Here is a 15319-nt window from a genome sequence, read left to right on the forward strand (position 1 = left end):
CCCAGGGACAGCCGGGCGGTGCTGGAGCGCCCGTCCCGCCGCCAGCCCCGAGCGCGGCCGCTCCCGCCCGCCCGCCGGGCGCTTCCCGCGGCGGGGGGAGCCGACGGGGCGGGGAGAGAAACTTTCCGCCGAGTGCGGCCGCGTCCCGCCGCCGAACAAAAGAGCCGGGACCGGGAGCGGCGCCGCGGGGCGGGGGACGCGGCTCCCCGGCGCTTGGAGCGGAGCGGAGCCGCGGGGCTCCCCACCCGGCACCCGCTTCCCCGCAGCGCCGCCGCGTCCTTACCTGCGGGAGGGCGGTGCGGTGCGGGGCGGCGAGTCCCGGTTAGCTGGAGCGAGTGCCGGGAGGACTCGGCGGGGATTCCGCCATGTCAGTGATGTCGGCACCACATGGGGCCCCGGCCGGCCCACGCTACCGCGCACTCTGGAGTAGCGGCTCCCGCCGAAAAGGCAGCCGAGGCGGGCGTGGGACGCCGGCCAGCCCCGCTCCGGCCCCGCCTCCGCGCCGCCGGGGCGGGGGCTCGGGAGGGGCGGGCACGGGGCGGACACGGCGCTCGGCCGCTCGCCCTCGCCCCGCTTCTGTTTCGCCTGTCCCCGGTGTCGTTTCGCGTCTTCCGCTGTCCGTGTCCACTCCGATCCGCTCATCGTTACTTAGAATCGTAGAATAATAGAATTAGAGAATCATCACCTTCAAGATGATCCAGGCCAGCCGCCCACCCAGCAGCACCGCTGTAACCCCTAAACCACATCACCCAGCGCCAGGTACAGACGCCTCCTGAACACCTCCAGGGATGGTGACTCCACCACCATCCGTTCCGATGCCAGACCACCCTAAAAGTAAAAGATTTGTTTCTAATGTTTAATCTGAACCTCCCCTATCTCAGCTTAAGGCTATTTTCCTCTAGTCCTCTCACTCCAGGTGCGGTGGAAAAGACCATCCCACAGCCGGCTACAATCTCCTTTCAGGGACTTGTAGAGAGGGGTGAGGTCTCACCTGAGCCTCCTCTTCTCCAGATCAAACAAACCCTCCCGCAGTTGTTCCTCATAAGATGTGTTTTGTAGACCCTTCACTTATGCCAAATATCACCCCTGGAGCACACATCACCCACCGAGCCTCCCCTTGTCCACCCAGCCCTAGCAGGGGTGTGTGGTTGTGATGGATGTTGGAACGTTGTCACCAAAATGCCATTTCTGACAGGGAAGCCCTTTGCCCAAGCAGTTCCAGGCTGAGGTCAGTGCATGTCCCCACACATGTCCTCCCCTTGGTGTCTGCTGCAGGTTGCTGCAAAGGTGAGGCCTGTGCTCCCATCAGTGTGGTCATTCCTATGTTCCCATCAGTTGGGAGCGAGGAGGAAAAGCTCTAGGCAATATTGTTCAGGGCTAAAGAAATGCTCTGACTTATTAAACTGTGCAGCCCTAAAGAAGATAAGTTTATCCCCTGGCTCTGGGAGAGAGCCCCAAGGAGCCATGGTGGTCATTCACCTCTCAGCACTGCATCCAAGCCACAGGGGAATCCTGACTGGAGCTTTAATCTGGTTACAGGAAAAGCTTAAAATAGGACTTGGCCTTACCCCCACCACAGATCGTAGCCGTGCTATGAAGGGTCTTTTGATTTAGCCTTGGTCCTTGGGGAAGCCAACCATCCTCTGCAGGAGCTCCTCGCCCACACGTCCTGTGCTCTGCCTTCTCTCCATCACTATATTCTTCAGTGTTACTTTTCCCAACAGCTTTCATCAATGATTGATCCACTTTATCCACCAGAGCAAGGTTTCCTTTCAAGAACTGGAAAACCCTCTGGAGTCTGAGGCCGCCCAAGTGTATTTTCTTCGGCTTCCATTAAAATATCAACACAAACACTTTTCCCATAGGACTCCTTGATGTTCTGCTTCTTGCTGAAACACACACTAAAGAAAAATCAGTTTGGCATCACAGCTGAGTAAAAGCATCATGCCCAAACAGGCTTTTTTCTACATGACTAAAACCCAGAAAAATGAAAATAAAGTTATCTGAAATAGATAATTCCGACGAAAATAACAAATAGGCATTTTTTCCCATGGGAAAGATTTTTCAATGTGGAATGGTCAGCCAGCACTAAGTAGTGTTCGTCGTTAATTGCAAAAACTTTTGTAATGCATAAAATCTAAAAGTAGAAAAATGTTTTGTTTTATTATTGACCCAAAACATGCAGACTTTTTGATGGTCCTGGATAGAGTTACAGACCAGATGAGATTAATTACTCACTAGGGTGGTAAAGACTTTACTTGGTCTCATAGACTGTTCTGTGAAAAAAAAAAGAAAAAAAGAGAAGGGATAGTGAAGACATTGGTTTAGAAGGGAAAAAATCACTGACACAAGTTGGAAAATGATGAAAAAAAGATAAAATTTAAATTAAAGAGTAAATAAAAACCTGGAGAAAACAAAATGAAGAGAAATAAAGAAGAGGAAGGAAGTGGAATCACAGGACTGATTTGTAGCTTTTCTATCTGATGGGCCAAAAGTCAGGCCCTCATCCAGGGAGTCGGAACAGGGGCCCCAGGCACGAGGACATTTCCAGTCTCACCTGGAACTGCAGAACAGCAGACTCACAAAATCTAGAGCAAGGTCAGCCTGGACCTGGAGCAAATGCTGCCTTCTCCTTGGAGCTCCTCCTATTCATCCCCATGGCCCTGAAAAACTGGAAGAGCAGATGGTTAACAGCAACAGTAAACGGATTCAATGGAGCCTGGGCATGGCTCAGGAACCAAGGGACAGGGCAGGGGAGAGTGAAGCAAGGATTGCTTTCCATCAGAGAGTTCCTACATAAATAACAGATAAAACTGTTTCTTTTATGGCCTACTCCCTGAACCAGCTCATCTAGGAAGAGCATTACTCAGACCAAGAGGAAATGTCTTTTTCTCTGAAAAAGGAAAAGGATTAGGTTAAGTGATGACACAGCAGGGACAGACAAGTCACACTGGAGAAAATGACTGACCTAAACTATCATCCAAATAAATACAGACCAAAGCTATGAACTGATTTTTCTGTTTTGATGAGTCTGGGGTTTTTTTTTTTCAATAACATGCATATTTATCTTTTATCACAGTGAAATCTTTCTGTTTATTCAGGAAGCGAGCGACGTCAGAAACACGATAGCGTGCCTCTTCCATCTCCCTTCCCACATGTGCTGCTGCAGAGGAGCAGGATGAAGGGGCTGTGCTCTATCCTTCTTTGGTCTTCCTGCTGGATCCCTGTCCCCATGACAGTCACTCTGAGCTGCAGATACAGAAGCCCCAACTGCTTTCAAGCAGGAATTGTTTAGCTATCACACAGTAACAATTTTGGCGCTGTTGACTGAGGCTGGATCCAAACCAGTTCTAAATCCTGTATTCTGCCATCATCTCCATCAGCCATCCACTCCTATTCGGTGGCAAAACCCAGAGAGGGGCCCATGTCTCTGTACAATCGGGATGTGGCCTTGGAGGTCAGACATCATTGCCAAGGCTGTGAACACAGTCTTTATTCTCTCAGCATACTTTGCCTCACATTTCTGATGGGATTTGAGTTAAACTGTTACTATTCCCACAAGCTACATCTTCTGTATTCTGGAGGGCAGGCAGGCAGAGCTCTTGGCATCGGTGCTGTTTGACAGCATACAGAGCATGCTTTGATTGATTTATTTGCTGAATACCATGTTGGTTTTTACCTGGGATATACCGCCCTCAGTCAGCTTTAACCCTGCATAGCACCAGCACAGAGGGTGGATGGTTGCTCTCAAACACTGGATGGACTGTGGCTGCAGGAGTTTTCTCTCTATGTGCATTATCACATCTCTGAGCAGCTGTGGGGTGAGGACTCAGGACTCAGTGTCCTAACAGTTTACATTCATCCACAGCAAGAGCTCCAGGTTCAGACTCTTTTTTAATGCTGATGCCATGATGATTTTTTTTGCCTTTTCTTTTATACCCCTGCTTTACCTTTTTACAACTTCTGTATTCTTAGTGCTTTTTGCCTACATTCTTGGACTTGTTTGTTCAGCTGGGAGACTAAACATTTTAGAAGCTTCATAGGGAGTGGTTAGTATGCCCCAGACCCCAAGGTCCTCTCCAGAACACATTCTGTAAACTAAGATAGAGCCAGCCAGGGGAAGGTTCCTTGGGGAGGGGGCTCATCCAAGCCTCTCATTGGGGAATCTTTGATAGATCTGCTAATTAGTAACACCTATAATGTTACACCAGATCTTTTGGCTGGGGGCATTGCAGTGGGCACTGAGGTGCATTTCACCTGAACGTGGTGCACCTAAGGATCCTTAAAATAAATACCAAAGTAAAATCCCTTTTTCCCTTCTAACCATGTCTGACTCTTGATTTTAAGACCAGGAAAGGGCATCAATGCCAGCAGCAACTTGGATGGAGAAAGACAGAAGTACTCAGCAAAATTGCCTTTGGTGACCCCTCAGGCTGAGAGCATGGCCTTGAAGCATCCCTTTCTTGGACCTCACCCTGCCACTTGAGAGGTGGGACTGGCAGGATGCTCAAAGAAAAGGTGGAAGATCTCCTTACAAAAATATCCAGAACAAAATGATGTAGCACCTCTCCTCTCTTCCTTTCCTTGTGATGACATAACTTACTCCTTCCAAGGAATAAGGAGAAGGCCATACAATATGTTCTTTTCTTGTTATTAAATGCTTTTTTGTCATTATGTCTCACAAACCAATAAAGTTAGTGCAACTTAAACAATCGAGTACTCAAAATCACACAGTACCATCTGGTCGTGGTAGTCTTCCCTCACTCTTATGTGACAAGAAAAAAAGAAAGCTAAAGTCAAATTAGATTGTACAGATTAAAACACAATAATTTCCTTCAATCCTTAAAATTCTTTATTTTCAAGATAGTGCCTGTGGAGACTGGCACATGCAAGAAAATCTGGATAAGTGTATATAGTTTATAATGGTCACTTTTACTGCAGGGAATCCAAAATTCTGCAGGACACTCTTTCTAAATAAGTAGGGCATGTAAACATTAGCACAGACCAGGACTTCTGTCTGTACCTCTCTATTTAAAGGAAATGAATGCGGGTTATTCACTCAGCATATATTCACAGGTTTGCATTCATAAACTGACTGAGTTTGTACTCATGGTATTAATTAGCAGATTTTCCCCTTTTTAGGATAACACAGGTCAGGGTTTCTCATGCTCAATAACATGTGAAGAAATTAGGGCCCAAAAATCTTATTGTTGGGATAAAATCAAAGGAATAACCTCTGTATGACTCTGAAATAAAAATTCTCTGCCTCTTCTGTTAGTGCAGTGCATGATAACGCTGCATTGCACATCAGTGGGGTAAAACCAGTTACTTATTGGACATCATTTTGTCACATTTAATGAGCAAGTCTTTAATTTGGCCTATGAATCTCACAGAGATTCTACCAAGCAATAAATAGAGATACTACTAAGCAACAAATATGTCCAGTCAAACTGTGTTAGAAGTCACAAAAGAGCAGAGAATTTCACTAGCAGCTAGAAGAGGCCCTCTAAACACCCGTGCCCTTACTGTAAAGGTGTGATTTCTGACACCCCAGAAGTTTTTGTTTGTCAGGGATATTATTTTATTAGCTGTTTCTTAATCTTTACAAAGGCATAATGGAAAGAAAAGGTTCCTGCTGCCCTCTCTTCCATGAGAAGCACCATTGTCTTCACAATTTGTCTGTTTGCAAGCTGAGGCCTTACACAGGGCATTTTTCACATTTTTTCGTCTACGTTGGTTTTATAAGTTTAAATAAGTTCCTGTCTGCTGAGAGCTTCCAAAGACCATTGGCACTTCACCAATTCAAGAAGCTTGCCATGAAGATTACACACCAGTGGTGCTTATTCAAAACAATAACTTCTGACCACTGCACCAGAAGAAAATACTCTCATTTATTGTCTTGTAATCGTGCATCTCTGCAGTGTTAGTTCCAGTTTTGCCAACAAGAAGGATGTTCCTTTTTGATATTTTACAAATATTTCAGCTAAATCTCCTTAACACTGTGCAGCTCTTTGGCTTGTTAGGTTTGCTTGGGGTTTGTTTTGTTGAAAGCTCTTGTTTCAGTTCAGGCTCTAAAGAAAACAAAGCAGTATTGCTCGCATTGTTAAAACCAAAAGTAGGGCCATGGAAAAAAAAATGTTCTCCTTGGAAAAGTTTGGAGATTGGCATTCATGAAACAGCTGGAGATGAAACGTACAGCACTAATCCTGTCCAGTTGCTCCTGGTCATGTTGCACATTCAGGAAATTCATAATTAGGTGGTTATATCCCCAGTGATTCCCCTGCAGCACTCTTTACAACCAGCAGTTTATCTTCTTGTCATTGAAAAAAAAACCCAACAACAACAAAACCCACAACTACAAAGAAAGAAGAGGGGGAGAAAATACAAACAGGAATGACTTAAAATATGCTGAATAGTGTCTTCTCCCGGTAAAAAAAAAAAAAATCAGATGTTGTCATTTCAGTGCATACCAGCAAACTTCTGCTGATCCATTGCCCTTGTCTATCATGGAAGTTTTCCTCTGTGCTGTCTCTCCTTCCTCTTCATAGTATTTATTTTTCCAGTTAATTTTTTTCTTTTCCCTTGCCTGTCATGCAGCCGCTTTCCTGTACAGGGCAGCCACACTTGACAATTTAGAAATAAATGCTTTAATAAGCAAACATTCCTTTTCCTTGCCGAGTGGAAGCACTAGACATGGGGGCTTTATTCCTAGCTCCCACCAAGGTTTCTAGTGAATTCCTAAGTAGTTTCTGCTCTTTATTTTGATTCCTCTAGTGGTATCATGAAAGCCTTTTCCCACACACTGGGAATCTTCATACTGCGTGCTACAAACGGTGTTTTGTCAAAAATTCATCTTCATTTTAAATCAGTCAAGGTACAACTTGAAGGATTTTTCTTCTTTTCATAGCTGAAGAGGTTTTCCCAAGGCCGTACCAAAACATTTATATTCTAGACACAATCATGTATCTTTTAAATCCAACAGCCTTATCTACTGTTAACTACACACCTATGCAATATGGAGATTTTTGTGTACGGGGAAATCCATGAGAAATGTTGCCAACTTTGGAACTAAACTGCTACCAGTGGCCCAGCAGGTTTGCTCTGCAATAGCGAAGCATTCAATATAAGCTTTCTAAATGATCACAATTACTGTTTTTTCCCCCAAAGTAACTTCAAAGAAGACTACTCAGACAACACTTCTAGTTAAAGTTCAGGAGTTTCCATGCCTGTGATTAGGAAGCTATGCTGGTGGCTCAGAAGTCTGGCTCTTCAGAGATAAAAAAACCCACAGCAATTTCATAATGCCTACAGTGAATGCACAAATAACTTTAAAACAACAAGAGCCATAAGCCCCTCTGGTGCTGACAGTTCCAGCCCCTAGATCACAAGAGGACCACAAATCCCAGTGAGAGGAGAGGGAAGAGCCAGCCCAGCCTTGCTCCCAACGCTTCTTATCCAGGGGAGCCTTGGCCATGTTGTGTGCACTTGTGGTTTCCTCCTCCTTCCAGATTTTTTCTAAGTGTGTTTTTAGTCATAAAAGCAGCAAAAATAGACCTAACAATGCCTTTTTTCCTGTCTGGCTATCAGGGAGCATCTCCAAGTCCCTGGCTGGCAGTGTTGAAGCAGAAGGCTCACTGCTTTTGAATGGAGATGCCCAGTCATGCCCATCTACAAGTCCTCTTCCAAAACATCATGGAAGTGAGACAGATTCCTCAAAAGCTCTATATATCTGCAATAAATTGAGAATCTTTATACCAGCTGTAAAGCCCCTATGAAAAAAATATCAGCAGCTTCCAGTGTATTACCTAAAAAAAACCAAGCACTGAACGATTTAAGAGTTTCACATCAGATTTTTCTCCATCAATGATTTTTCCAAGAGCTTCCCCAAAGCTGCATGGAAATACATCAAGTGCTACTTTGAAAAGCAGTCACGTTTTAAAAATTATTTACCAAGCTGCTAACTTTTCCAGACTTCACAGGTGATGCCTGATATTGTTTATCATCATGAAATAGATACATTATTGAGTCTGGAATATAAATGTTTTTTTGGAAAAACCTCTTCAGCTAACCCCGCCTCAGGCTAGAATGATTTTAAAAATAATGCATATTTTACAATTCTATTACCTTTTTTATCTACAACAAATAGCCAGGCTTACCCTCTCCATCATGCCCTGTTACACACACTATCACACCTACACACACTTTTAACTTTTTTTTTTTTAAACAAAGTTAAGATCTAGCAACATGCCCTAAAAATCAACAAAACCTGAAATTATTTTTTTAAAAAGGGAGGAGCAACTGCAACAAGGAGGTCAATATAGGCATTGTGTTGTGTCAGCTCCTACCTTCCTGTGTGCACCCCAGCAGATCACAGCTGAGATACACAGTGATGTGAAGTGGTGTCTGCATCAGTCCCAAGTCATTCCATGGCTGAGAGGTCAAACGTGGCCTTAAATCTCACTTGAAAGCTGACCACAGAGCTGATACAGGGCTGGAGCTATGATTGTAGCCTGTTAAAATAAGGAAAAAAAAAGAGAGAAAATAAACTCAGGTGGATTCTTTACAGGTTTCTGCTGCTGCTTTTCTTAACCCTTGAAGATTTGTGTAATTTAAACAACTCTAGAAGGGACAGGAAAGCAAATAGAATAATTTTCATTACTGATACAATGATTATGTGAGGCTTAATTGATGGGTGTTTAAAAATATGCCTTGTGATTTCTGAAAGAAAGTTGTTACAGAGGAAAGGTGCCATAAAAATGGCAGTTATAATATAAATCTTATTCCATATACAATAAAGATAAATATAATAGACATTTTAGAAGGATTGACAAAGTTCTCATACACATACTTCAGATTTTTCTTTTTCCTCTCCCTCCACATCAGCTTTAAAAATATAGTCACAAAATAAGGAGCAAGGTCACACTCCTCACCAGCTCCTCACCACAGAGCATGCAGCTCTTTTTCCCTGATTTAAACTCTATGTAAGATTTGCAGAGCTGATTCCCAGTGCACACAGCCAGTCTACATTTGGAGCAGGGCACAGCAGTCCCCTTCTCATCCCTGACCCCCAGCCCAGAGCTGTCACGCCCCAGCCAAGCTCTGGTCCTTGATGCAGCCAGGCAGCACTACAACACCTGGGTTTCAGACTTTGGGAATGCCTTCAGCAATCCATTTGCTGCTCACTGGCTCCATTTTTATTCCCAACGCTGTTTTACTGTCCCAAATTCACAAATATCCTCAGGGTCTCGCAGTCTGCCCATAATGTTTGTAGCTTCCTGGTCTCTCTCAGCTCTGTTTGCCAGGATGAGGAGGGGAAAGGGCACAGATGCCCAAGGAGCCGTGGTCGCCCTGAGCAGACCACAACTCTTCTCAGTCCAAGTCGTAAGGCCATGGTTACATGAGCAAAAAAACTGGATCTGTGTACTTCCAGATTTCTTCCCAGCACATTTATCCCAGAGCAGGCACGTCTCTTGAACTTGTCAGAGTGCACGGTGCTGTTCGTGTCAACGCGACACCTTTGTGCTCACCCCACATCTGCTCTGGGAGTCAACGTATGGCTGGGATGGAAGTGAGGGACAGTGCCTGATCTGGCATAAAGCCTGGCTGTTCAGAGTTAATCCATCAGAATTTTTAAAATAAACTGGAACTGGCAGAGAGTTTAGACCACGTAAATACTTGATCTCATATGGCAGCACTTTTTAATCCTGTCCCGTTCAAAAAATAAATCTATTCTGTTGTCACACCTCTCCCTTAGTCCTCTGGGGTTTTGGTTCTTCTGTAGCTATAAAACAGGGATCCCAGCATTTCTATAACAGGATTCATATAAATTCCTCATGAAAGCATGCACCTACTTGGAAGCAACACTGAATTGATATTGAACATTTCTTCTGAATGGTACTAAAATCCTCAGAGATTAAACTGAAAATGCATCAATCCTTCAGAGTGCTGGGGGCATGTATTTATATTTAACTTAATCCTGAGATTAACATATTCAAAATAGACTTGGCAGTTCATTATGAGAGAGCTATAAAAGTACTCTGAAGTATTCAGAATAATCAAGTGAGCACATGCAGTATCAGGGGCCAAGATGGAGTTATTTGGAAAAAGCGTAGTTCTGTCTGGCACAAAGAACATCCAATGATGACCAGAATTCTAATTTCAACAAATGCTCAAGAGATGCACATATCTTACTTTGCATTTCTTGTGTAATGCTACATATGGAAAGAGAGAAAGAGAGCTATGATTCTATTCTTGTTGGGGAAAGATTTGAGCTTCAGAGAATTTTTTAAGTTTTAGTAACTCATTTCCTTTTACAAGCTTGAACTTGATCCTGGAAACTGCTCATTTCCATTCTTCAATTGACTTTGTGACTCCATCTTAGTAATAAAAAAAATTACACCTGAGTACTTTAAACACCATTTACTGAATCTAAAAAGAGTAAACCTTGCAATCCATAAATTATGCAACCAACACTTAAACTTAGATGTGTTAATCATGGCATGGAGGAAACACAGTTAAAGTGAGCTGATACAAGTGCTACATTTTCAGTAGCCAAAAGATACTGCTAAAGAAGGGCAAAACAAGAACCTTTGTTTTTGTTTGGTGATAGGTCAATCCAGTGAGCAGGTGTCTTTTCACTTAGGACACAAGTTATGAGAATGAAAGCTAAGAAAGTGAGAGCAGAAGAAATTTTAGACAGGTAAACTTTTGTATAAGTCTGCTAACACCTGGTTGCTTTTGAATACTAACAGATAGTATCAGTGGGATTTCTTTAAAGGGGCTGTGTTGCAATCACCTACAGCTAAAAATAAGAGACCATATGATAGCCAGAACACGCAGCATGTGGGAAAACCTTGACAGGCCACGGAAGAGCAGACAAATGGGGTTTGAAATCTGGGATGAAACGAAGTGATCTTTTGCCATCTCCTGATTAATTACCTTGGCAGAAGCAAGCTGCTCAATAAGGTTTCTTTGGGTGTAAGATGCAAACCTCAATTCATGCTGCTTAATTCAAAGGCAAAGACAAGAGCTGGGTTAAACCTCTGGTATCCCTGCATTGTTCAGAACAGAGACTGGATTAGGCTGAGCTTTGCTCCCCAAACTGTGGCTCCAGCTCCAGGGTCATGATGCCAAGTCTTTGGTAGGAATTTAGGCTTGAGCTATTGCTGCCCCTCGCTGCTGGCTGGTACCCCTGTGCTCTGCCCTCTGGGTTCTTTTCTGGCCCTCCAGGGGGTTTGCATCAGGGCTGCCAATCAGGTCAGGATATTGACCTGGCTGTGAGCCAGCATTCCTAAAACGGTTTGGGTTTATTTTTGCTCCTCAAACCAGGTATCTCCATGGCTGGTTTCCAGTGGCACCAAAGGCAGGGGTGTGGGCTGCAGTACAGAGGTAGGCATGGATGTAAGAGGAGGACAGATATTTACTAAGCCAGCATTACTGCCAAGCACATGCAGCAACATGACTTCGAACCACATCTCGTCCAGGCACGTCACATACCGAATTCCACCAACGGGAGACAATTCCCCTTCAGTTCATGTGGAAGGGACTTAGGGTTTAGCATAGGAAAAGCTCTCTTATTTCCTCTCTTGCCAAACATTTCTGAGCAGCTACAGTGTTCACCCCATTGACAGGTGTGAAAGTCTACCTGGTCACTAATCCCTTACCTGCTCCCATGCATAATTAACTGCTGAGCATAAATGTAGCCTGCAGCATTTTCTGTTGGGAGGAAGCCCAGCTGCTGCAGAATGAAGATGCAAACTTGCTGCAATGCCAGGGTTGTATTGCCAATCTCCACGCACCCTGAGTCATGTGTCTGCTGCCTCAGTTCCTTCTTTTTTGCTTCCCTGATGAGCACATGCATGCACTCACATGCACATGTGCACAAGCCACACGCTGTGGGGTTCAGGAAGGCTTCCTGCATCCAGAATTATGCAGCCCAAATTACACCTAAAGGAGTTTTCTAGGGCTTAAGTGCTTCTGGATGCTTAATAAAACACTGAGCTAAGGATCTCAGTGAAGCCTATGGTGACGTAGAAGGGAAGAACCCCAATTCCATTGCTGTCAGCCAGCCAGTTGTCATCTCCTGCTCTGGAAGTTTAGCACTTCTGTCTCTTGCTATTGAGCTTTTGCTATCATGATCCTTATAACAAGGTCTTTTTAGGGTAGGTAAAAAAATGTTTTCTTTCCACGGCTGTTTCAGGAACATTCATTTGCATTTGCTTGCTTTTTCTGCACACTGACATGCAAATATGCAGAACACCTGAACAGATCTCCATTCAGAATTGCTCATGTTACTGTCTAAGAAGCAGCCGAGCCCCCGTCACTTTGTGTACAGTTCTCTTTCTTCAAAAAACCTGGAGTTAATGCCTTATCAGGATAAATCCTCTGCAGCTGAAGAATTTCAGAACTCAAAACATCTGAAAAAATTAATACGGCAGCTTCCCTGTATATCCCAAAATCTTCAGAAACACTGAAGATGAAGAGAACCCACTGAGAATGGACAACGACATTGAAAGGAAGCCTGTGTGGAACAGTGGAAGTGTTTGGAAGGGAGACTTCCCCAGCGTGAAATGTTACTTAGCTGCAGGACAGTTTGAAATGACCTGTCTGTGCTTAAACTCCAGATTCAGCTCACCCAGACATGTTTGTAGCCAACATCAGTCAGAGCCAGCATACTGGCTTCTCAGGAATCATTATTCTTTTCTTGCCTTTTGCTTTTGGAACTACTTCAGAATTAGCTGTGTACTCAGACCTAAAATTATAAATGATACCAGCAAAAGGGACATGCCTTATTTCGCCAATGCACACACCTGTTGGAGCTATTTCCCTCGGGGGATTGCCCTCATGTGAGTTTTCCTTAATGTCCAATACCAGGTTACTTGTTTGTGCGTTTCAGTACTTTCAGGAGGGTAGAATCTGGCTACATTATTTTTCTGTACTTTGGAAGAAAGCACAGAAAGAAAAAGGTTTTTATTTTCCTCAGATGGTATTTGTGCTAGGTGCAGTTCATGTTTTATTTCTTCTTTGAGACCTGTGGATTTTCTTTGACTTCCTCATTGCACACCTAAACTCCTCTCTGGTGCACATGGGTTTTCTGAGGACATCAGTCATCCCACCTGGAGGATGAATTGTGATAGGTAATATTCTGAAAGGACAATTCAAGGCATCCCTTGGGGCTGCCAGGACACACTGTGCTCACCACCTCTACTGGGATTTGCAGTAGACAAACCAGTAGTGAAGCCAGGACAGCGACACTGGGATGAAGAGGATGGGATCACTTTGTAGAGCTCTCAAACAATGGATGTGTTTATCAACCAGACAAGGAACTCCTTTGGTGGGCAAGAGTTGGTAAGGTTAGTTTGAAGGTAAAGAGATGGGGTGAAACTGAGTGTCTCCTTTGGTTTTATTTTGTGGAATGAGAGGCAGAAACATTGCTGGAAACTGGAGTTTTTCTCACTGCTCCGAAGGGTGGTCTGACAGACATTTCCTACAGAACAGAGACATCCTCCATACACCTCCCTCCTCTGCCCATTTGCAGCTTTTCTGACCCCTGAGGGTTTCTCACAGCTCAAGAACCAAAGAGAAAGAAAAAAAAAAGGGGACATAAAGCCTAGGTTTTTAACACTTCCTTCCAAACTCTTCTAGCTGGGTTAATTTTGCTGCCGTTCAGTTTATTGTGGTATTTTCTTTCAAGTTTTATGGACACTAGAGGCCTCTTCACCTGTGATATTACTGAGACTCTTTCTTCTCAGGATTGTGTCTATCCAGCTCAGATGTCTTTGATTGTATTTTACCTACTACAAGAAGCAACACACCCAAATCACTGGTGGTGTTCAGACTCCCACTGACTTGTTTGGGTGTCCCAATTCAAGGAAAATGTGCAAAAGCAAAGACAGCATTAGCTTAGTTCCTCTTGACCTTCCCTTATCTGTAGACAGAGACATGGGTCCATAAACTCAGTGTTTAGTTAAAGCATAACTGCTGGTACTGTGAAGTTGGTAATGAGGAAAATGAAGCAGAGATCAAAAGATTCGCTTTTTTGTGGATTTAATTTTCTTCCTCATCTTTGCACTTTGGTCGTAAACACTGCCATTCCCCCTCTGCCCTCCTGTTCCACACACTGAAGATTAAGTTTGGAAATATTTTTAGAAAAGACATGAGTATACAGAAGGGAGTATTAGACTGTGACCTTATAGCTGCTTTTGAAGTTTTTGAAAGCTACATGGCAAACGTTCCCAGCATTTCCAGATTCTCAGAAAAAGGAGATTCGTAGACTGCTCTTCATTAATTTAAAGTGTACTAACTAATTGGCCACATGTATGTTTATTCCCTTTCTCTCATGCATGCACACACAGAGCAAAGCCAACACACATATTCCAAGATGCCTGAAACAAATAATGGACCCACAGTATTGCCTCAATCGCTACTGGCATGGGAAGAAAAGTAAACAGCAAAACAGGAAAAGGAAGGCTAAAACTAGATTAAACAGATTGCTGCATTCAAGAGTGTGCAGTCAGCTGGGAACTTAGTGGAAAAAAAAGAGTTGAAAGGAAAAGTTAAATAAAATACAGTCCTCTCTTGTATTTGTGAAAATCCCTCACCAGCTGTGTGGTAAAATGCCCTTAAACTAGCATGCAGTATAAATCTTGGATGTACAGAATTAACCTTTCATTCATGAAGGTAAGCAAAATATCAGGTTATTCCTCATAGCTGGAATTCAAATTAGGCCCAGATTGTTCGACAGGAGCTGGAAGATGACAGGGATCGAGAAAAGGCGCTTCTTTGTCTCAGTTACAGGAGAAGAAAAAAAGTAATTTCTCAAGATAAAGACATGTTACCAATGGAAATTCATGCTGCATATATGTAACACAATATGGTTTCAATTATCTGTAAGAGGAGGTGTGCAAAAATCAAGGTGATTTAAAAACCTGACCTATCACAAAAGCCAGCAAGATCCCTCACTGTTTCTATCATTTGAAGCCAAAATCTCCTGCTGAATACTCTAGTCTTTTTTAATCCTGGTTTGGATTTGAACTTGAACCCTAGGTCCTAGAATAAATCAAACCCACATCTTAACATGCTCTTTCCAGACTGTTTCTGATGATAACACAACCTCTATCAAAATAACCTGGCTTTGCTTCTGCAATGATTTCCAAGAGCTACAACCAGGAATTTTGCTACTTTTCTGACTGACTGCACAGATATACCTTTCCAGGTTAGCTGGCTGAGCCAAAAAAGAAACCCTAGCCTCCTTCACCACTGTTTTAGATTTTTACATTTGGAAATATGAAACTATTTTAGAATAAAGACTCTGTTGGGA

General features: G+C 43.5%; 1 protein-coding gene across 1 annotated transcript in view; it reads right to left on the reverse strand.

Moving 5' to 3' along the window:
* FNDC3B (fibronectin type III domain containing 3B) overlaps positions 1–462 on the reverse strand; it is a 186112-nt gene extending 185650 nt beyond the window's left edge. Inside the window, exon 1 of the mRNA XM_042041887.1 lies at positions 284–462. The gene's annotated coding sequence lies outside the window, so the exon portion shown is untranslated. The remainder of the gene's footprint in view (positions 1–283) is intronic.
* Between the last annotated feature and the right edge of the window lie 14857 nt (positions 463–15319).

The sequence above is a fragment of the Corvus kubaryi genome, unplaced genomic scaffold (assembly GCF_017639235.1).
Source record: "Corvus kubaryi isolate FWS band 111438036 unplaced genomic scaffold, C.kubaryi_AGA036_p1.0 37397, whole genome shotgun sequence".
Lineage (NCBI taxonomy): Eukaryota > Metazoa > Chordata > Aves > Passeriformes > Corvidae > Corvus > Corvus kubaryi.